Here is a 24,935-nt window from a genome sequence, read left to right on the forward strand (position 1 = left end):
GATGGTGATAATTATGATAAAAGCACTACAGTTTATAGAACTTCTTGCCTATTTGCTGCTTCCAGAAACAGCATACTCTGATAGCTGGCAGACACATCGCTATCTTACTGAGTTAATTTTCATATGGTAAAGTATGATATCCTTTAAGCTAGCACAATCCACTCATTTTTCACAAACCCAAGGACCAACTCTGGGCACCTCGATACATTAAGCCAGTTCTCCCAGACCATCTCCACTATTTCTGACCTGTTTCCATTTATATCAAGTTCATATATAGTTTTGAAACTTGGCTTTTGATCATAGTACATCTATTTCCCCATCTGGTCTACACAACTGCTATCTCTGACTTCATTTAAATGGCTTTGTTGGAACTTTTTTTCCTTAACTTTTCTCCTGTCTCACATAACAAACCCTTCCCATGTTCAGCCACAGAAGCCCAACTCTCTGTCCTAGCCCACCAGCTGAGACTCTAGAATACTGCACATTGTCTTTTAATGAAGAAGCTTCAATTAGAGGCCACATACGATACTGGTTAAGCACCTACTGTTTGAATAATCTAAGCTTGGTCCCAATCCAAGTTCTGACTTACTAGCATATGGGCTAGGAACCTTCAGTTGCCTGGTCTGTTTGATGGAGATCAGCATGTCTTCCTCTTACGGCTGTTTTATCAATAAAATGAGACGACTTACATAAGCACTCATCATAATGTAAGCTATAGGAAAAATGTTCACTAAGATTGGCTTTTATTTATTATCAAATACCAAAAGCAAGTATTTTTTCCTAGGAAATCGAAAGTAGGGCAAATTCTAGAGTGAAATTGCTCTTTCCAGACTAACTTTAAAATAGGCTTTTACTTCTAAGTCCTTGAGAAGTGGTGGATGAAACCGACTGTACTGTTTGGTAGGTACTGTTTGAGTACCTACCAATACTTTAAACCGCATTTTCCTGCTCTCTGAAAGACATTTTAAATTGCCCCATAGGTAATTCTCACTTCTCAGAAATTTGTTTTAGTCCGTTTCCGTGAGACATTTCCTCTTCATGGCCAAAATGTGGATAAAGAAGCATTCCCATCACAGAGCAACATGAGACAACTACAAATAGGAAGACGCTGTTTATGGTGCATATTTCTTTTGGCAGAATCATTGTCACATATCTGACTCAACACTTATTTCTAGAAGAACAAGTTGTTCAGGAAGGAAATCTATTTCCATAGCTAAAATGGAAGTTTTATTTAAGAAGTGCGATTGGAATAAATCACACAAGAGAAAGTGGTTAAAGTGCACAGCTGCTGGTTTCAAATTTAACGCTATTTGTATATGAAAAAGTGGTTGGGAAAGTTTTACTTTTACTTCTGGACCCACTGGGTAGCCTCAGGGCACGTGACAGTGTTCTCTATTCCTAGTTATGTTTGCAAGGGTAAAACATAGAAGTTCTGTGGCTTTCAAACACACAAGCAACAACCACTACACAAAAACCTATGGCGCTTCTTGGGTTGGGATTTTGAGATTGAACCCTAGGCGTTTCCTAAGCAAAACGAGTGAGTATTCCTGTTAGACAAAAACAGAATAGAAGGGAATGTGTATCTGAGTGGATCTAGAGCTGTGTGGAGATTAAGGTATCAGACCTAAGGTTGTATTTTGGGGGTCTCCCGGACAGAAACCCATAGGCTTTTGGCGCACTCTCTGGAGTTGATAGCAAATGTCTCACTGCCTTGTCCTCTAACTCTGCTGACCTCAATCTTTTCACATCTTTTTCTTCCTCCCTTTTCTAATTCCTCTTCTATTTTTCCCCTTTTATTTTCTGTCTATATATCTCAGCAACTACCATGTTTCTTCATGTTTTCTGAAACCTCTTTTTCTTCTTTTTCCCAATCGTTTTCCCCCATATTTTCTATCCTCTCATTACCTCATCCTATATCTATTTCTCTTTATTTACTATGTTCTCTTCCCTTTACCAATTGAATAAGGGACAGAAAATATGCCTTCCCGTGACTGTCAAACACTGCTGCTTTTCCATGAAGGCTCACCTGGCTCTGCAGCCAGGAGTAATTTATTTTCCTAATTTTTTCTGGCACTTTGTCATCTGATTTTTTCCTGCCTCCCTCCTTCTAGCAATGTGAGCACCTCTCCACTCTTGTATATTACAGTGGAAGCTCCTTGCACATAAGCACAGTATCTTTCCATCATTCTTTTTTCAAAGAAAAGTTTATATACTGGCTTGCAATTGGTAGAAATATTTACTCAATAAGTATTCAGAATATACATATAAAATTGTTAATGTGACAATTTAAAATGTTTTCAGAGGTTGCAAGTTTTAATTTGCTGGTAAAATTCTACAAATAGCTCTCTATGTTCTCCTAATTTATTTTAAGGATACATTTCCAAGAGAATGTTGTTTTTGCAAATACTTATTATTTAGATATTACGGATTTTAAACCAATGTAACCACTGAATTTGTCATTAAGTATACTGGGGCCTAAATGAATGTAACGGGGACTGGATAGGGGAGGGGAGAAGAGAATGATTTAGACCATGGTTCTAGGACAAAAAGAAATGTTTGGGCTCTAAGGCATCCCACATGACAGCTGTAGTATAGCCCAAATGACAATATCTGAGAGACTTTGATGAATCCACTTTATTGTTCGATTTCAGGTTTCTAAGAGGAGCTCAATAAATATCTCTTCTTCATCTCCTCTTTTAAGGTCAAGGGAGAAGATAAATTAGTAGAGCTTGATTGTAAGTTTTTAAACTTTTATGTAATATACAAAGGTATAAGCCTAACCTGGCATGAGGGGCTTTCTGTGACCTCATCCATAGTAAAAGTCAAAGTCCTTAATATAACCTAAGACATCTTACCTGGTATTGGCCATATCTCCTTTTTCCTTACTCCTTTAAGTCTCTAGCCTCAAATTTTCCTACTGTTTTCCTCCATTTCTCTACTCTAGCTGTTGTTTCTTCAGTAAGCTGGACATAGGCATGTTTCCAATTGGGGTTTTTGTATCCTTTGCCAAGAGCGCGTTTCTCCAGATGGCTCCATGGCTCCCTTCCTTCTTTTAGCTTATTAATTGAAACCCGTTTTTTTTCAGACATCTTCCCTCTTCACCCTCCCTAAAAATGGAAAGCTCTTCATGTTTTAGCTCTCTTCCATGCTTTATCTTTTTCTTTTATACACTTATTATATAAAAACTAACATTCCATATCAGTTTATTCAGGACCAGCTTCATGGACTCATACTTGGTTTTATACTTTGTTATCACCAGCTTGAAATTCTTAATAACTTTGAACAACAGGTCCTAAATTTTCAATTGACACTAGGCCCTCTAGATTATATAGTAAGTCCTGAGTCTAATTTCAATATTAGTTGTCTCTCCTCTAAAATATAAGCTACTTGTGGGTTATAATTTTTATCTTTTTGAGCATGCTGTGCACATTTGAAAAATATTAGTAAAATCAGTAAATTAATGAACAGGGCAATGGGCATGGTAGATGTAAATTAAGTAGAATTTCTTGCTTTTCTTCACCTTTTTTTTGGCTAAGCATGAAAACCAAAACATTGTGAGGTTTGAAGGTGAATTGTAAGTCTTTGCATCACTTTTGGGTCTCTGAAGGTGCAGGCTCAGGGAGTACCTACAGAAGTATCTATAGGGTCTTAGGTCCTGGGCTTTAAAAGCTCACATGCCACACCAAGCTATCCCATGAGGGAAGCTTTCTCCCTCCTAGCACTAAGTTCAAAAATTTAGAATCTGAGATACTGACAGCGGTGGGCCTCCTGGCAAGCCTGGAAGGAAGCTGCTTTCATCCTTTGCTCACACTCTCTTTTAAATAAAGACTATATGTATACAATTGTTTATATATGTACATGAATATAGATGATATATATACAACATAAAATTTTCCATTTTAACTGTTTTTAAGTGTACAATTCAGTGGCATTAAATACATTCCCATTGTTGAGCAACCCTTACCACTAGCCATCTCCAGAACATATCTTTTTAATTGAAACTCCATACCCGTTAAACAATTCTCCATCATCTTCTTCCCCTTGCTCCTGAAAAATTCCATTCTATATTTTGTCTCTATAAATTTGACTCTTCTAAGGACATGATATAATTGGAATCATATGTGTCCTTTTGAGTCTGCTTTATTTTATCAAGCATAATGTCTTCAAGGTCTACCCATGGATTTCCTTTCTTTTTAAGGATGAATAATATTCCTGTATATGTATATGCCACATTTCATTTATCAATTCATCCATCATTCAACCTTAGTGATAGACACTAAGGTTAATTCTACCTTTGGGCTATTTTGAATAATGCTGCTATGAATATGAGTGTATAAATATCTGTTCCAGACCGTTCTTACAATTCTTTTGGGATACATTCAGGTATGGGATTGCAAGATCATATGGTAATTTTACACTTAATTTTGGGAATAGCTTCCACACTATTTTCCACAGAAGCTGATCCATTTTACATTTCTTTTTTTTTTTTTTGATTTGCCTATTTTTTTTTTATTATTATACTTTAAGTTCTAGGGTACATGTGCATAACATGCAGGTTTGTTACATATGTATACTTGTGCCATGTTGGTGTGCTGCACCCATTAAGTCGTCAGCACCCATCAACTAGTCATTTACATCAGGTATAACTCCCAATGCAATCCCTACCCCCTCCCCCTCCCCATGCTAGGCCCCTGTGTGTGATGTTCCCCTTCCCTAGTCCAAGTGATCTCATTGTTCAGTTCCCACCTATGAGTGAGAACATGAGGTGTTTGGTTGTCTGTTCTTGCGATAGTTTGCTGAGAATGATGGTTTCCAGCTGCATCCATGTCCCTACAAAGGACACAAACTCATCCTTTTTTATGGCTGCATAGTATTCCATGGTGTATATGTGCCACATTTTCTTAATCCAGTCTGTCACTGATGGACATTTGGGTTGATTCCAAGTCTTTGCTATTGTTAATAGTGCTGCAATAAATATACGTGTGCATGTGTCTTTATAGCAGCATGATTTATAATCCTTTGGGTATATACCCAGTAATGGGATGGCTGGGTCAAATGGTACTTCTAGTTCTAGATCCTTGAGGAATCTCAGAACAGAGTCCTCAGAAATAATACCACACAACTACAGCCATCTGATCTTTGACAAACCTCAGAAAAACAAGAAATGGGGAAAGGATTCCCTATTTAATAAATGGTGCTGGGAAAATTGGCTAGCCATAAGTAGAAAGCTGAAACTGGATCCTTCCCTTACTCCTTATACGAAAATTAATTCAAGATGGATTAGAGACTTAAATGTTAGACCTAATGCCATAAAAACCCTAGAAGAAAACCTTGGTAATACCATTCAGGACATAGGCATGGGCAAGGACTTCATGTCTAAAACACCAAAAGCAATGGCAACAAAAGCCAAAATTGACAAATGGGATCTAATTAAACTAAAGAGCTTCTGCACAGCAAAAGAAACTACCATCAGAGTGAACAGGCAACCTACAGAATGGGAGAAAATTTTTGCCATCTACTCATCAAAGGGCTAATATCCAGAACCTACAAAGAACTCAAACAAATTTACAAGAAAAAAACAAACAACCCCATCAAAAAGTGGGCAAAGGATATGAAAAGACATTTCTCAAAAGAAGACATTCATACAGCCAACAGACACATGAAAAAATGCTCATCATCACTGACCATCAGAGAAATGCAAATCAAAACCACAATGAGATACCATCTCACACCAGTTAGAATGGCAATCATTAAAAAGTCAAGAAACAACAGGTGCTGGAGAGGATGTGGAGAAATAGGAACACTTTTACACTGTTGGTGGGATTGTAAACTAGTTCAACCATTATGGAAAACAGTATGGCGATTCCTCAAGGATCTAGAACTAGATGTACCATATGACCCAGCCATCTCATTACTGGGTATATACCCAAAGGATTATAAATTATGCTGCTATAAAGACACATGCACACGTATGTTTATTGCAGCACTATTCACAATAGCAAAGACTTGGAATCAACCCAAATGTCCATCAGTGACAGATTGGATTAAGAAATGTGGCACATATACACCATGGAATACTATGCAGCCATCAAAAAGGATGAGTTTGTGTCCTTTGTAGGGACATGGATGCAGCTGGAAACCATCATTCTTAGCAAACTATCACAAGAACAGAAAACCAAACACCGCATGTTCTCACTCATAGGTGGGAACTGAACAATAAGATCACTTGGACTCAGGAAGGGGAACATCACACACAGGGGCCTATCATGGGGAGGGGGGAGGGGGTAGGGATTGCATTGGGAGTTATACCTGATGTAAATGATGAGTTGATGGGTGCAGCACACCAACATGGCACAAGTATACATATGTAACAAACCTGCACGTTATGCACATGTACCCTACAACTTAAAGTGTAATAATAATTAATAAATTAAAAAAAAAAAAAGAAAATGTGCTTAACTTTGGATTTTTATTTTGTTGATAACCTGATAATTAGCATATTGAATATTGTCTATTTTTCTGGACTAATTTAAATGCCTTCTATTGAATTTATGCCATGCTCCTATGAGGTATTCACTGTGATGCCTGTTGATAAACTCACTTGCACAATAAATCTAGGTATAATTTTAGCTGTAAAATAGAAAAATATATGAATTATTATTCTGGGATACATAGGTCCTTGGAGTAAACTTACTTAATTTTTGGCTATAAATTTGTTTTAGAGATTTTTAAAGACAGCATTTGAACTGCACAACTCACAGGTTGAGGAAGATACAAAGGGTCCTGATAGTTATGGGACGGGGACAGTTACACAAAGACAGAAGTCCCTGGAACTGGGCAGATGGCTGCCATTCCTCTTGTTATCTATAAATCCTGGAGTATCTATGGCAGGGAATGCTTCTGAGTCTGTTATCATTCTTTTGTCTCTTTCTATAGACAGGAGACAACTTCCTCTCCACAATCATTTCCCTTTTTCATCCTTCTCCTGGCTTCTGTTATGGAAGGGGGAATTGAAGTCATTCAGGTGACAATCACAGTTATGGATGTTTATTTAGCTTTCTTGGATTATATTATGCTTTTTAGTTTGCCTTAACAATTGTATGGTGTGTGTTGGTCACTTGGAGATGCTGTGTTTTGCTTAGTTCCCCTAATAACTAATGAATGACAATTCAGGAATATAAAATATGCTACAGGTTGACACATTGGCTATCTTGCCCATTGGAGACGTTGCTAACCACATGAATCATTTCTCTCACTTCAGACTTGGCATTATTTGGAGTGTTCACCTTAGAGCAACTCTAAGCGCCAGCCACCATTTGAATAGGAATCAGCCACAGGGAGAAAACTTATTGCTGCTCAAATATGAAGTGTATCATTAGAAATAATCTTTCAATACAAAAATTAGCCAGGCATGGTGGCATACACAACTGTAGTCCTAGCTACTCAGGAGGCTAAGCTAGGAGAATCACCTGAGCCCAGGAAGTTAAAACTTCAGTGAGCAGAGATTGTGCCAATGAACTTCAGCCTGGGTGACAGAGTGAGATCCTGTTGCAAAAAAAGAGAAATCTTTCCTGAACACGTGTATATAAACTATATATAGAAAGATAAGAAAAAATCTAATAATATAATTTTTCCAGGGAAGGAAATTGAGACTGGAGATAGGGATGGGAGAAAGATGTTTTACTACGTACTTCTTTCTACCTAAATTTTGAACCATGGTGATTGCTTTAGTTACTCAGAATTAAATAGAATACAATGTGAAAATATTGAAAATATTCTCTTCTCATTCTGATCCATCTTATTCCTTTTACTTGACTTATTACATTGGGTAGGATTTCCAGTATAATGTCATTCTAGAGTAATGGTGAAAGCAGACCTCTTTGTCTTGCATGATGCTGAAAATATTCCCTAAGGGGTCTATTTTTAAATAGAATTTTACTTGGATAAATTCTCTATTGCCTATAATGACTTCTGTTTGAAAATTTCCAAATGCTTTATTATTGCTAAAAGTAAATTGAGTAAGCCAAATAAAGTGCTGATAGTCATTTCCTCCAACAACTTTCTTTGGGAAAAATACATTAATAGTTCTGATTTGTTTACTTAATTAATCTCAGACAATGATAATAAAATGATAATTTAGTACTAAAAAATTAAACACCTAAGAGAACAAGTTAATGACCTTTTTAGCTGCAATTTTGGTTAAGTTTTCATATTAAACCAGTTTCATTGCCTCTTCAAGGTGAGCACTACCATCCTAGCATCTTGGTTATGGCTTATCCATCTCTGGTAGATGTATTTATAAGATCATGCTCTTTCTGAAGGGCCTACGTGGGAGAAGCAAGAGGCATGACTGAGGTCTTTTGGACTCTACCATGTTTCAACCAGGGGCTTTTATAGCAGAGCACCGACAATGGTATGAAGTGCTTTTCCAATGCTGAAAAAAGTAGCACTTTGTTTTTCACTGGCCATTACTGTTTGTGGGTAGCCACCCCAAGGCTTCTGAAGAGAAGGAGACATGAGGGATGGATTTGGGTACCAACACTCATCACAAATCCTTATCAGGTAAGCCCTACTTTATCAAGAAAATAAAGCATAGAAAATAACTTTTTTTATATTTTCATTAAGGTCATAAATGTTAAGGCCTAGAGAATTAAAAAACGTAGGAATGCAGGCTTATGGGAAACAGTACTTGGAAAAGATTATAATACTTCTCTCTGGGTTCCTGAAGACTCGAGTATCATTATAAAGTAATACATGAAAAAGAAAAGTATAGGGACTTGTGGATACAGTTCACAGGAAATATTGGTGTCTGTGAACTGAGAGAGAGCCCACATTCCTTCAGTAAGCACTGGGTTACCAGGAAAAATGGAAAGAAAAATTTTAATGTTATACAAAGATGTTATGAGTACAAAAGGAAAAAATTAGAAATTAAGAAAATCTAGAACACAGTGTATTATTGCAAATCTTATATGATACATATCTGAATGCCTCTCTGCAAGAGAGAGGAAGTGTATATGTGAGATAGTTCCATTCCTGGGTCTCATCTCAGAAAGATATGGAAAAATTTAATATTACAATTAATCCCTTGATTATAACTTTCTGCTAATTAAGGTTTTTTAAAAGTTTAATAAAAATTAAACTTTTATTTTGAGATAATATTAGGTTCATATAGTTACGAAAAATAATACAGATGATCTTTTGTACCCTTTACCCAGTTTCTACCAACAATAACATCTTGCAAAACTATAGTCCAATTTCATGGCCAGGATATTGACATTGATACAGTCAATATTCAGAACACTCCATCATTAAAAGGATCCCTCATGTTACCCTTCTATGGTCATCCCCACTTTCCTCTTACCTTCACCTCTGCTTAACCCATCATGACCATTGTTCTCCATTTTATAATTTTGTTAGGTATTTCATATACAAAATAGTATGATTCTGTATATGTATGTGTATATATATACACATAACACACACAAAATTTACTGTAGTATGTAAACATTTGGGATTGGCTTTTTTTCACCCAGCATAATTCAATTTTCTGGCAATTCTCCAGTTTGTTGCATGTTTTAGTAGCTTGTTCCTTTTTATTGGTGAGTAGTATTTCATAGTATGGATATATCACTGTTTATTTAACCAGTCATCTGTTGAAGAATATCAGGGATGATTCTTATAGTTTTGAGTTATTACAAAGAAAGCTGTGATAAACATTCACATACAAGTATTTGTGTGAACATAGGTTTTCATTTTTCTAGTATAAATGCCTAACAGTGCATTTACTGGGTTGCATGGTAGTTGCATGTTTAATTTTATAAGACTGCCAATATTTTGTTTTCCTAGAGTGACTACACCATTTTCTATTCCCACCATAAATGTATGAGTGATTGTTTCTCCACATCCTTGCTGGCATATGGTGTTGTCATTATTATTATTACTATTATTTTTGAAATGAAGTTTCTCATCACCCCGGCTGCCTCCCGGGTTCAAGCAATTCTCCTGTCTCAACCTCCCGAGTAGCGGGATTACAGGCGCCCACCACCACACCCAGCTAATTTTCATATTTTTTGTAGAGACAGGGTTTCACCATGTTGGCCAGGATGGTTTCAAACTCCTGACCTCAGACAATCCGCCCATCTCGGTCTCCCAAAATGCTGGGATTACAGGAGTGAGTCACCACGCCCAGCCATTATTTTTTATTTCAGTCATTTTGAGATGTATGTAGCAATATTTGTTTGGTTTTTATTTTCATTTCCTTAATGATTAATGATGTTGAACATTTCTTTATGTACCTTTTTTGCTTCTGTGTATCGGTTTCAGTGAAATATCTCAATATTTTTTGCTCATGTTCTAATTGCATTTTTTACTGTTGAGTTTTGACAGTTATTTATATACTCCAGATGTGAGTCTTTGTCAGTTATGTGGTGTGCAACTATTTCTCCCCACTCTGTAGCTTACTTCATAATCATATTAATATAGTTTCATAGAACAAATTTTTTAAAATTTAATAAAGCGCAGTTTATTAATTTAATAAAGTTTATCGGTTTAAAAAAGTGCAGCTTTTAGTTTTATAAATCACGCTTTTGATTTCAAGTTGAAGAACACTTTAGGTAGACCTAGATCTCCAAAATTTTCTCTTTCTAAAAGTTTTATAGTTTTAGGTTTTAAATTTAAATCTGTGATTAATTTTGAGCTAATTTTTTTTTAGGTGTGAGATTTAAGTCAAGCTTTGTTTTGCCTATGCTGATCCATTTTGTCCAACACCAATGGACAAAGCAATACAATTGCTTTTGTACTTTTTTCAAGAACACTTAGGCATATGTGTGTGTGTGTGTGTTTGTGAGTTTTCTATCCTTTTCTATTGATCTATGTAACCATGCCTCTGCCAGTTTCATATAGTCTTGACTACCATAGTTATATAAGTCTTGAAATTGGACAGGCTGATTGCCTTTAATTTATTATTCTTTTCCCAATTGTTTTAACTGTTGTAGTTCCTGATCTTTTCTATTTAAATTTTAGAATAATTTTGTGTGTATATAGAAAAATCATGCTGTAAGTTTGATAGGGAGTTCATCAAACCTATCTATCAATTTGAGGAAGAACTGACATCTGTACTGCATGGTGTTCCAATACATGGACCCAGTATGTCTCTTTGTTTATTTAGACATTTGGTGACTTTGTTTTCAAATCAGTGCTTTGTAGTTTTAAGCATGTTAGTCCTGAGGATGTCTTGCTAGATTTACATCTAAATATTTCATATTTTTAAGACATTATAAATGGTATCATATTTGTAATTCCAATGATGACATGTTTACTGATGGTATATAAAAATACAATTGATTTTTGTATGCTTATCTTGTATCCCATGATCTTAGTGAACTCACTTATTATTTCTATTTTTTATGGTAGAATCCTTGAGATTTTGTATGTATGTATGTATTAATGTCATCTGCTAACAGAAATAGTTTAATTTCTTCCTTTCTAACTTGTACCTCTTTTATTTCTTTTTATTTTCCTATTGCACTGGCTAGAAATTCAAGCACTGGGTTGAATAACAGTGGTGGAAGCAGGTATCCCTGACTTTTTCCCGGGCTTAGGGAGGAAACGTTCAGTCTCTCACCATTAAGTATAATGATAGGACAGCTTTTGTGTAGGTCTTCTTTATGAAATTAAGGTGGTTCCCCTGTATTCCTATTTTTTTTGAGAGATTTTTATCATAAATGGGTGTTAAACTTTGTCATATGCCTTTTTCTGCATTGATTGATTTTTTTTTCTTCTTTAGCCTGTTAATATGGTGGATTCAATTAATTGATATTGGCGTATTGAACCATCTTTGCATCCTTAAAATAAATCCCACTTAGTCTTTATATATATTTCACTGAATTCTGCTTTGTTAAAGATATTTACTTCTACATTCATGAGAGTTATCGATCTGTAGTTTTGCATGTATGTATGTATGTATTTATTTATTTATATTGTTCTTGTCTGGTTGTGATATTAGAATAACGATAGCTTCATAAAATCATTTGGAAAGTCTTCTTTTCTCTCTATTTTTTGGCAAAGTTTGTAAAGAGTTGGTGTTAATTTTTCTTTAAACATTTGGTTGAATTCTCCAATGAAACTATCTGATCTTGGAGATTTTTTGGGGGAGAGATTTTTAGTTACAAATTCAGTTTTCATAATTGCTATAGGTTATCAAATTATCTATTTTATATTAGGTGAGTTGTATTAGCTTGCATTTTTCATGGAATTTGTTCAGTTTTCTAAGTTGTCAAAGTAAAATGTGCAGGGGTTGTGTTGGGGTGCTTCATTGCAACCTTGCAAGAGTGAAAGTCTAGGCTCCCTACTTAGTCTTTGCTGGCAAAGGTGGGGAGGTGGCCGCAGATTTTTCTGTGGAGATTTTTGAGGTAGAACAATTATTGTTGAAAAGGTTGCTGCCTTTTTGTGCTGTTCCTTTCCTGGTGCTTTAGGTAGAGAAAGTAGATTTTCTTTTTTTTCTCATTGCTTGTTGGTGTTTCTGGGCTCCAAGTGTAGTCTATAGGAGACAAAAGAAAACAAAACATACAGAGAAAACCACCATGTTGGTCTTTGGGTCCTGAGGTCCCAAAGTCTGCACTCTTTTGTTTTTTTTTTTCAGATGGAGTCTTGCTCTGCTGCCCAGGCTGGGGTGCAATGGCGGGTTCTCGGCTCACTACAACCTTCGTCTCCCAGGTTCAAGCAATTCTCCTGCCTCAGACGCCCAAGTAGTTGGGATTACAGGCACTTGCCACCACGCCCAGCTAATTTTTGTATTTTTAGTAGAGACGGGATTTCAACATGTTGGCCAGGCTGATCTTGAACTCCTGACCTCAAGTGATTTGCCCACCTTGGCTTCCCAAAGTGCTAGGATTACAGGTGTAAGCCACCACGCCCAGCCAGTCTGCATTCTTCTTTCTGTCTTTCAGAGTCTTCTTAGGTTGTGTTATATATATAATATCCAGGGTTTTTAGTTGTATATAATGGGACAATAGGGAAACGTATATTTACTTTTTCTTCCCACGAGCACAAGTCCATGATACATTTTAAAATAAAAAAAAACAATAGGGAATTTTTGTTGTAAGCCTTTCTTTGTGTAATGAAAAACAGAAAAAAATAGAATATAGCATATTATATATGTAACATATATCAGTTATACTGTATAAAATGTAAATTTATACTATGCAAGTTAAACATATTAATATCCAATTATTACACAACTGTTGTTTCGAAGTAGAGGTGAGGTAAAGTTGTGACATACTTTGAGTTTCCACTTTGATACTTCTATATTGTAATATTTTTCTTATGAGCTATTTTTCCTGCCTCCTTCCTTCTTTTCTTTTTTTCCCTGCTAATTACATATTAATTGAAAAATTTTATACCAAATGAGACTTTTTTGCCTTTGCTACAAAATGTAAAGGTTAACAATTGTAGGCATGTCATTCTGATTGTCTTCTTCCCCTGTAGGAAAAACATTTGTCAATTAGCCTTTCACAGTCCTTTACATGGACTCGTGCTCATAAATTGAAAAAATTTCAATTTTGTCTAGTTTTCTGCACTCTTCAATCACAGCATACAGTTTCTCAATTTCAGCTAGTTTGTCAGCAACCTGAAACATCTTTTTAAATTGTATCCCAATAATCAGAGCAATTTTGGTATTTTTCTTAGATGTAAGGTTTAAAAGTAGCATGTAACTGTGTCTCTATGGACAAAATGTGTACAGTCTGTTTAAATGTTCTTTCAACTTGAAAATTAATCTCATTCTTACAACTTCTTCAGGATTACTGGGGCATGGGGTCATGATTGATAACCAGCCAGATCTGACCTTGACCACCAGCTGTTAGATCTCCACACAGTTTCCTTCTGGATATTAGTTATTTGTTAATAAAGACCCTAGGTTCTTTTGCATTTAATGCAACCTGAGTTTGTTCATTGCTCTTGCTAGTAATGTTTCTCTTAACTCTAGATATTTCATAGATCCTAGGAGCTCACAAACTGTGGAACAACTTCAGCTTTCTGGTCTATTTCAATTTGTTTGTTTAGGCCATCATTATTGTAAATATTACCAGGTAGATATTTGTAAAATATGAAGAAAGAAGAAAACATAAAATTGATTATTACATAGATGAAAATTAAGAAGAAGAAAACCCTGCTTACCTGTTTTTAATGGGGGATTAGTAATCTTGTCACAATAAACATTTTTACATGCCCAGGTAAGACTATAACCGTATTCTAAAGATGCTGTGTAAGGAAATGCAAGCAAAGGTGATAAGGAATCCATTGACACATAACCAAGTCATAAGCTTAGTTATTACCTGCACTATTCCTCAGAGGCCATTTTTTTCTGCATTACAATGAGCTTGAGGATATGGTGACAGAATAGAGGATGCTGTTATAGCACCTTCCATTAGTCTGTTTTAGTTTAATGATCTGGAAGCAGCTTTGGTTAATATCTAAACATATGTAAGTAGAATAATACCACAGATGATCCTGCCTGGAACATACACACATTTTGGAATCAAACTAGTCTAGTTTTCACCTGCAGTGGAGACAGTGGTGATGATATTTTCCTCAGAAAGAAGTTTACTAGTAGCTTGGGTAACTTGGCGTTGACCTTGCCAGGGCAAAATAGTATCACCAGGAAAAGTGCTCATCTTTCTCCTGTCAGTATTTGGTTATCCTTCTGGACTTTTCTCATTTCTACAGATACCTCAATGGGCTGCTGCCTCTATCTGCATGGTCTTCCTCTGGTACTGGAACCATGTGATATAAATTGCTGGTGAATAAGTATCTTGCTTATAGAAACTCAGGCACCAACTGGAAGACCTAAAGGCTGTGGGTCAACTCCACCTGCATCTATGACAGCACAGCTCTATAAACAATGTTTATATGTTTTTATTCAGAAAACAAAGATATCTCTAATTTAAAAAAAGTTTAAAAGCTTAAAGAAGAATGTTATCTTTAAAAAAATATTTATTTATTGGCATGAGTTAAGAATTACCCAAATTTCTTTTACATACCTATAAAAGTGATATAATTTGTTTTCTTTAAATTACTAATTTATTGTGTAATATTTATGAATTGTTAAATATTGCATTCACAATTTGATTTATTACTTTCCTATTATATTGCTTAATTTAGAGTAGTTTATTTAGATTGTCATATCTATAGCTAACTACAATCAATTCACTTCTACTTTTGTAAAACTTCAGCAGCTCTGGGGATTGAGTTGGCCATTGCCTTATAGTTATGACGGGTAACTATCTTTTTGACCCATGACTTGGAATGAATAATTGACACCGAAATTGCTAAAGAATAATGTGGAAAATCCCTCTCACACTGTTCACCTTCATTGCTGTGGATAATCTTTAACAACTTTATTTTCTCAGTTGCTCTGTTCAGGTTTTTTACCTCTTACTATGTTAATTTTGATGTTAGTTTTGCTGTTATTGTAGTACTTGTTGGACTGTTTTATGGAACATGATCCCTTTCATTGCTATTTCTAACTTGATCACAAAACTGTGAGAGAAATCCATTATAATTTAATCATTTTATCCATTATGATGTATGATATACCCTATGTAATGGCGATGTCTTATTTTAATTAAACTTAATTATGTGTTTTTTAAATTTTGACTTCATAAGCAACCATATTTTGGATTATTCATTGCTTTTACTATCTCTTAGCTCTGTAATTTTTTCTGAATTTCCATAAATAATTTCCTTCTCTCAAATGTTCTTTGGATTGATATTCTCATTTTCTGAAATCATAGCTAATTTGTATTTCAGACAATAAGGTTTTAATGAGCATTCTCCATTGTGGAATTTCGTATGTTTGTTTAAAAAGTATTTACTTCATCTGAGAATCTGAATTTGATTAAGAGATGAGTGGATAGAAATAGTGTGGCTGAGCCTCCCATGCTCCTTATAATGCAGGAGATTCTAGTGGACGCCCCTGGCTGGTCATTGCTGCATGGTTACAATGTGACCAGACATGTGTAATGAGTGGTTACTAAAAAGAACCCAAAGACAGTACAGCAAGAGGATACCAGAAGCTACATAGTCAGAAGCTACTAAAACTTCATCCTAGTCCAGGGATATGGCTTAGCAAAAGCGTTGCAGGTGATAGGATCACTCACCCTGGGATTCTTGCATTCTGGCAGGACTTTGTCCTGGAAAGGCAGGACACCTAAATAGCCACTACCTGAGTATCTCTCCTGTAAGGAAACTGGGGCAACCTGGGAAACCGTGATTCTTTGTTTTCCTGTCCTGATGCATTTTGTTGTCCTTTGCTATATTGGATTTTTGAACTGATTACAGTAAAATTTAACTAGTGGTGATACATTTATGCCACAGAGTCATCATGTGCACCAAGTCTTAAGCCTAGTCCTCTCAAGACAATTTCAAATGGGTTATTCAGTGAATGGTGTTAAAGTATAATTTTCAGACATGCAAAATCATGACTCTCAGGCAAATATAAAATGAGCACGTGTCAAAGACTTTAAAATTTATTAACTAATGAGGGAACTGGCAAGATGTGGCTAGTTCAAAGAACATTTAAAAACTAGGAGTGTTTATAGGCAACTTAACAAAGAAGTGTTAAAAATTGTTACTCTTAAATAAACTGTTTACTGTCCAGTAGACTATAATTTTGGGGATAATCTATTCCTTTGGATGAAAGTTATTTGCATCCCTTCTGGACAAAAATACAAGTTTGCAAATAACTTCATTAAATCTGTAATTTTTAACGACTATTAAACTATGAGATGAACTAACTATATTCTCCTGTACAATCTTTGAATGATCTTCACTTCTATAAGATATTGAAAGGATATGACACCAGCACTTTTATTTTCAAGTTTCTGATTTTTCTTTTGTCTCCCAGATAATGGACAGCCCATGGTAAAGGCTTTGATGATTAAATCTTACCATTTCTAGCATTAGAAATGGATGGAAGTGAAAAGCATACTTCCTTTGAAAGCCTGAAAAATCACTTAAATCCACTTGGTGAGAAACATTCTTTTCCAATTTTTACCAAGCCATGTGGAAAATTATTTAGACAACTAAGCAAGAAAGGGCCTGAGGAGAAACAGATAAATCAATTTTTCTTGGGGGTAGGGGAAAGGAGAGTTTTGACGCCACCATGATCGAAACATTTAGAGACATACTGAGATGAACTAGGCAACAAGGAATAAGTGTAATAGCTTTACTAATCCTTAGAGCAGTTCTCAAACTTGAGCTTGTAATGAAAATCACATGGAGGCTTGTTAGAGCACAGCTTCTAGGGTCCATCCCAGCAGTTGTTCTCAAAATGTGGCCCCCCAGCCCAGCAGAATCAGCCTCACCTGGGAACACTTTACGAATGCAAATTCTTGGGCTCCACCATATAACAAGAACGCTGGGATTGAGGCTGGCCAATGTGTTTTACAAGCCCTCAAGGTAATTCTGATGCACATTTGAGTTTGAGAACTTTGCTCTTGGTGTAAGCCAGGAGTCACTACAGACTGAGAACAATCAGGGATAATTAAGAAATGTGAATAACAACCCAAGTAGTAATGCCAGGCAAGGTGCTGAGCACTTTCCAGTCTCCACATCAGTTAACTTCTCATAAAGAGCTGATTAGAAGGATATTATCATCTATATTGATTCATGAATAAATTGAGTCTCAAAAAGGGTAAATCATCAGCAAAAAGCTTAAGTGGTATAACCAGTATCAGGTCAGATGGGCTCCAAAAATCTGTTTCTAATCATTGCTCTATAGTTCCATATAGACAATGGAAAGTTTCTTTCAGATTTGCTCCGACACACATTACTTTTAAATATAACTTTTTGTTTGTTTGTTTGTTTTTGTTTTTTTTTGTTGTTGTTGTTGTTTTTGCATCTGGCTTCATGCCTCTCTATCTAATACTAGTCATGACATATTTCTTGAGGATTTCAGCATCCACCCATAGGACCTCTATAATGTATTCAACTTTGAGTTCTTTAACCTGCTCTCCTTAATATTCTGTCTTTTAGTCCATATCAGCCACCAACTAATGTGCTCATGCTCTGAAATTTAGCATTACCAGGAATTGTACCCACTCTACAATCTCAGTTCCATGCACACTAAAATCTGATCATCATCTTCTACTTTTCCAGCTCACTCCTTCTAGTACACCGGCTCCAGAAATTTGACCTCATAGGAGCCTACAGACTTATCATCCTGCTGACTTGTCACTGTCACAGGCAAGTCCTTTCTTTCCCAACCAACAGCCCAGATTTCATCATATTCATCAACTTTTTACCATACACCTAAGCTCTCTTGTCTTCCTCTGTGTCCATCATCTTTATCTAGTTAAACTCGACCATGGTTAAATATAAGCCACAGTCCACTCTACCTACACACATGCCATCAAAACTGGTGAGAAAAAATGACCATGTTGACCGGTCTCACGTTAAAGTCATGACCTCTCACCTCAGTGTTGCCAAACCGTCACGCTTCTTTTCCATAGTCCAGTGATTGCCAAACTTGTCTGCACATGGATGTCAACTATGGAGCTTCAAAAATTGCTCATGCCTGTGTTTCACTCCTGTGATTATGATTTAATTGGTCTGGGATACAGCGTGGGCAAGAATTTTTAAAAGACTCCTACGACTTAGTCCATTTACACTTCAACTCTCCTAGATACTTTTTCACATCTTTTCTTTCCCAAAACCTCCAACTCCTTTTTAATTATCCTTCCTCTCAGCTTGCTTCATTTTCACTAAGAAAATAAATCAATAGAACAGAACGTCTGTATGTTCCATCCACTGCATCTGCAATCCTACACTTATTTGTTCCCATTGATTTTGCCTCTCAGGCTGGTATTACAGTTGCACTGCCCATGTCCCTATTTAAGGCCAACACATCTCTTGAGCTTTACATCCCATCACCTCTCCCCCACTCAAAGGCATTACTTCAGCAGTGTGCCTACTTTTTCCAAAATCATCTTTCTCATTTCTTTCTAGCATTTACATTAATAAATATGTTATAATATCTATAAATACACGTATCTATTGGTTGTCTCTGCCTACTAGAAATTAAGGACAAAAGCTCCAGTGTTCTAGTTTACTATGTTTCTTCAATGTTGAGAATTGAGCCTTGCAAATAGTGGACTTTAAAAAAATATTTGTTGAATGAACAAATTTGCATCACTATTTGTTGTGCTGGTTGTTTGCTGTTTGGCTTAAAAATCTATCTGTGCCCTTCTTTGCCTTGCTCTATACTCAAGGAAGTTGGCTTCCAAAGACTGCTTTGTGTGTATTTCCTGGTTTGCTGACTTCCTGTTAGGTTCAGCCAAAGTTAGGCGGGAAAACTGGGGGAGCAGGGGGAGAGGTCAGGACATGCTCTCCCAGTTGCAATCTGCAGTAGCTATGTCTTTCCCTGATCCCTGCTCCCACCACAACACTCCTCCTTTTCCAGCTGTGCCACTCTCTGGGCTCTGGTCATGTGGTATTTTCCCCTTCTGTTTCAGCTTTAGGGATGTCCATGGCTCCCACATTGCTTGCCCCCAGGTGTGTCCATAACCTTTGTTGGCTTCTTTACTGCTGCCCTCACCTCTAGCACTAATCTCTTCATTAAAGTCCCTTTGTATGAACCATCTGGAGGGAATTAACTCCTTACTAAGATTGCATGGATCAAGTTGATTTAATAATCAGCTATACGTTTATTTTAAAAAATATAATTACCAATGTGGATGAATCTTCAGGGGATTATTATGGGTTAAAACTAAAAACAGAACTACTATATAATTCAGCAATCTAACTTTTGGGTATACATCCAAAGGAATTGAAATGAGGATCTCCAAGAGATAGCTGCACTCTCATATTCATTGCAGCACTAGTCACAATAGACAAGATATGGAAATAACTTAAGTGTTCATCCACAGATGAATGGATAAATGTCTGCAAAGGGCAGACATTCTTTTTCATTTAATTAGCTTAAAAATAGTTTTATTTACATATCATGGATATATATACCATATATGCATGTGGAACACCTATCACATATATATTCCATTGTCTGCATATATCACACAGCTTTACAAAAGAAGAAAATTCTGCTAATTGTAACAACATGGATGAACCTAGAAGACATTATGCTAAGTGAAATAAGCCAAACACAGAAGAACAAATACTATGTGATCCCACTCGTATGAGGAACGTAAAATAGTCAAACTCAGAGAAGAAGAGATAATAGTGGTTTCCAGGGATTGAGGGGAGGGGGCAATGGGGGAGATATTAGTTAAAGGGTAAAAACTTTCAATTATGTGACACAAATAAGACTTAGAGATCTACTGCATGGCATAATTTATATAGTTAGCAATAGTGTGTTATATACTTAAAAATTTTCTAAGAGAATATATTTTATATTAAGTATTATCACACATAAAAATAATAATGATAATAAATAAATCCAATGGGAGGAAACTTTTAGAGGTGATGAATATGTTTATGACAAAGATTCTGGTGACACTTTCATCATTGTATACTTACCTCCTAACTCATCAAGTTGTATATATATTATATATGCAGCTATTTGTATGTCAATCATACCTCAATAAAGTGGTGAAAAAGCATGAATCTCCAAAGATTACATACTATATGATTTCATTTATATAACATTCTTGAAATGAAAAAATTAAGGGAATGGAGAACAGATTAGTGATTTCCAGGAGTTAGGAATTGCACCATCATTACTCTCATTTTTTAAAAGGAGGAAAATAAGGCTCAAGGAGGCTAAACGATTTGCATAGTTTTGTCCAGTTGGTAAATGATAAAATCAGGATTTTCATTTGTGCCTCTTTTGCTCCAAAGCTCAACTACAGCATATCAAACTAGCTCCCCAAACAGACCAGGCAAAGGGCAGTCTTTTTGTTTTGTTTTGTTTTAACTAGCTTTAAAAATAAAAATCAGTCACCCTATTTACACATGGAGATCTACATATAATAAACACACATTTCCACAGCTTCTTCCTTTTGAGCCTTTCCTCTTCAGGAAAGACTGGCACAGTTCTTGATGATACAGAGAAGCCCAGCTGTTTAAATATTTAGGTAACCGTATTGTAAAATGTATGCCTAGCCAAGAAGCTTTTTTTTTGCATGGAGACATAATTAAACAGGCAGATGAGCCCATGAAATATGTAAGGCTCCTTACAAATTCTCAAAGGAATCCTTTATAAACCAATAAGAAGATGTTAGGAGAAACGCCATCCCCAGTGTGAGAGAGAAAGGTCTGGGAGGATTTGAGTGCTCGCAGAAAGAGCCATTGAGGTCACATTAGCAGGAGTCTGAGTACACAGGGAGACCCAGAAGCACAACCCTCAGAGAGTTGGCAGCTCTTTAGTCTCACAAAGGAGTCTCTAGCCTCTATACTCCAGTGGCCTGTTCTCATTTAGATTGCAAATCACTTTGCATGGATTCCTGGGAATGCATTGAATGAACTCATGTTCGAAAGTTAGTTTAAGATTTGACTGGTATGTCCTTTGTTTGGTCAAATGCTTCCAATGCCACTGGCTCTCTCCTGCATAGTAATGAGGTCACATTAAGATTAATTACTACTTAATTTTTTTGCTAAATGCTTTGCTATAGACTCTGGTTAGTTGTATTTAGTTGTAAAATAGATAATAAAAATTGCTTTAATAAAAGCAAAGCCCAGAATGCAGTAATAACAACAACAAAAATGAATCAGAATAATAATGTTGACTGCTATTATTAGACTCTTAAAATGTGCCTGGTACCATGCTCTCTTCCTTTATACAAGTTGCATCTATGATCTTCACAACCACTCTGGCAAAGGAACCATTTTAATTCCAATTTTCCTATGAAGAAATTGAAGCTCAATGACAATATCGAATTTTATCTGAGACTGTGCTCCTGGAAAACAGCAAAAACTAAGAAATCTCCCCACACTTTGTGTTTCAGCCTTATTGTGAAGGACCATCCTTCCTGATATGACTTAGGCCAGACTCAGATGCCCAACCTTGTTTACCTATGAAAATGGCAGGCACGGGCTCTCCAAATTTCTATTCTTTGCCCCATAAATGACTAGCTAAACTGTACCAACTGACAAGTGTAGACTAAAATACCTCTTACTAGGACTTGAACGAACTTTATTCAATCTTTGTTTCTTTCCCAACATCCCTGAACTTTGATTTACCCTTAATCTGAGCCAGCATACCGTCCCTCCTCCTGGCCCCTCCTGAGACTATGCTACTCTAGGTAAAACCTCTCTGATCACCTGTCAGATCATGACAGCTGCCACCTCAATCCATTCATCCTATTTCTTTCTATCTTTGTTTATTCCTCTGTATACAGGAAAAGCCCTTTTCTGCCTAACCTTTGAGGCACTTGCAGATCTCATGGTGGGACCCTTCTCCCTACTGCAGTAGTTGCTCTCCCCCAGTTGCAATAATATGTCTCCCCCAATTCAACAATCCTTTAAATAAAATCCTTCCTTACTTACGACTTGATTTGTTTTATTCTATGTAAGTGATAGAACAGTGATTTAACCATATGCTTGTCTGAATCAAGATATCATACACAACACTACATAGGAATTAAAACTCTGGAAAGCCTATGCAGACTTCTCTCATCCCCTAGAACTAGTTTTTCCAAGGCACTCAATCAACACGTACATCACATCTTAGTTGCTTTCTATCTCCCCAACTGCACTGTGAGCTCCTCAATGGCAGGGTTTGGTTTTGAAACTATATTAAGAATCTATCAAAACAAGTGTTTTCTGAAAGAATATGTAGTAAATATTATTTAGAATTAAACGACAGCTATTGCAGAGAAGGGGAAAAAAAACCACTTTTTTTTCTACTTTTCTAAGTTTTCCAGCTATGAATTTGCAAATCAGACTCACAAAAGACAGATTAACAGCAGAAACTCCATGATGAGTCACTCAGAAGGGTGGTCAGAACCTGAACTAATGTATTAGTAGCATCTTAATTAAAAACAATACATTTGCAGAGAAATAATAAGACAAAAACAAACAAACAAAACAAAGATTTTGGGATTCCAAAGGTGGCAAACTGTGGGAAGGGACATATATGGAGGGACAAATGGAGTAAGACTTGTTTGCAAAGGTCCATCTCAAGGCTGACTTTCATCTTCTTCATGGTCATAAAACTTCCCCAGGAGAGAAGATTGGTGGCTGCCTTCATATTTCAAAAGTTTCTGCTTTCAATCAGAAAAGAGAAGCCCTAGGAAGGCTTTTTTATTACATCTATTGAATCTTAAATATTTTAGTTCAAAATAATCCTTATGCCAAAGTGGCAGGTTTGGGGGTGGCATATTTTAATCTCTTACACTATGCTGAGAATGTCTTTCTTTGATCCTCAGATTCTTATTCCTATAATAAACCCCAGACTCCAGGTGGCCAGTCCTCATTGTTCTCACAGTGCTGTGTAAGTCAGCCTTCAAAAGTGCCCTCTGGATACTGGCAAATCTGACCACATCTTCTAGATAAATAGGGGTGCGGAAGTGTGCCAACATGCAGCTGTTCCTGCCAGCAAATCCAAGAGACTATTACTGCTGCACTGGGCTGTCCAAAGAAATGCTTGTGATCATGTACCTGCCACCGGAGTCGGGAAATGCTGTGAATCACGTGCCATGCTCAAAGAACCAGGTTTGGTGATTCTTTTTCTTATAGTTAGAATACAGATCCTGTGGGGAAAAGAAAGAGAGATCAGCCTGTTACTGTGTCTATATAGAAAGAAGTAGACATAAGAGACTCCATTTTGTTCTGTATTTGAGATGCTGTTAATCTGTGACCCTACTCCCAACCTTGTCCTTGCAAGAGACATGTGCTGTGGTAACTCAAGGTTTAATGGATTTGGGGCGTGCAGGGTGTGACTTTGTTCCTAGAAAAGCTAGGTATTGTCCAAGGTTTATCCCCACGTGATAGGATGAAACAATGTTGCTAAAAGGTTTATCTCAAGGCACAGGATTTACCTTTAAACTTATTCATGTCACAGATCCTTGTTCTTATGTCTTACTGCTAATTTCCTCCCTAAAAATGATCCTATTGTCCTGCCACTCCCTTATCTTTAAGATGGTAAAGATAATTATAAATACTAAGGGAACTCAGAGGCCGGTGCCGGCGTGGGTCCTCTGTAAGCTGAGCGCCGGTCCCCTGGGCCCCCGCTTTTCTTTCTCTATACTTTGTCTCTGTGTCTTATTTCTTTTCTCAAGTCTCTCGTTCCACCTAACGAGAAACACCCACAGGTGTGGAGGGGCAGGCCACCCCTTCAAGATCCCTGTGCTTACTTCTAGCTGGAGAATTCCTCAACTGACTGATTCATCCACAAATTGGCTCCAATGCCCAATGCTATGGTACTTTACTGTCACTATGGTACTTTAGTGCCACTGGCCAGGAGAGGCTTGGGATGGGTAAGGAGATCACAGAGTATCAGAGCTTCATGGCTGAAGACAATGGCAATATCTGTAGTCATCAGAAGTGCACGTAGCATGACATTCAACAGCTTGGAAAAACACAGATTGACCTGAGTATACACAAGTACAGAAAGCCTGGTCGTCAGGCAGAACAAGAGACTGAGAGGCCAGTGAGGACTTTGAGGGCAACTGGGGACAAGTCACTGAAGCGGAGTCATTTTCTGGGGTAGATACTGAAGGATTGTTGTCTGACACCAAGGGAATCAATGACGTGTACGCACAGGTAGTGGTTTTAAAAGCAGAAGCTTAATAGACGAAAGAAAGAGAACAAAGAATAGCTCTCTCTCCTGCAGAGAGAGAGGAGCTCCCAAGTGGGTCTTCTGGTTTCATGGTGAAACGCATGGGGTTTTATAGACAAGCTTGAGGAAGTAATGTCTGATTAATATAGGGCCTGAGAGATTGGTTGAACCAGTTGTGACATTTGCATAGCATGTGAAGAAG

At 36.7% G+C, this 24,935-nt stretch overlaps 1 long non-coding RNA gene across 1 annotated transcript; it reads left to right on the plus strand.

Moving 5' to 3' along the window:
- The first annotated feature begins 1,434 nt into the window (after positions 1-1,434).
- On the plus strand, positions 1,435-16,793 carry LOC141407604 (uncharacterized). The gene is made up of 2 exons (XR_012417270.1): positions 1,435-1,537; positions 14,725-16,793. It is a non-coding gene; the product is annotated as an uncharacterized lncRNA (long non-coding RNA).
- Positions 16,794-24,935: the final 8,142 nt, after the last annotated feature.

Source organism: Macaca fascicularis, chromosome 9 (assembly GCF_037993035.2).
Source record: "Macaca fascicularis isolate 582-1 chromosome 9, T2T-MFA8v1.1".
NCBI lineage: Eukaryota > Metazoa > Chordata > Mammalia > Primates > Cercopithecidae > Macaca > Macaca fascicularis.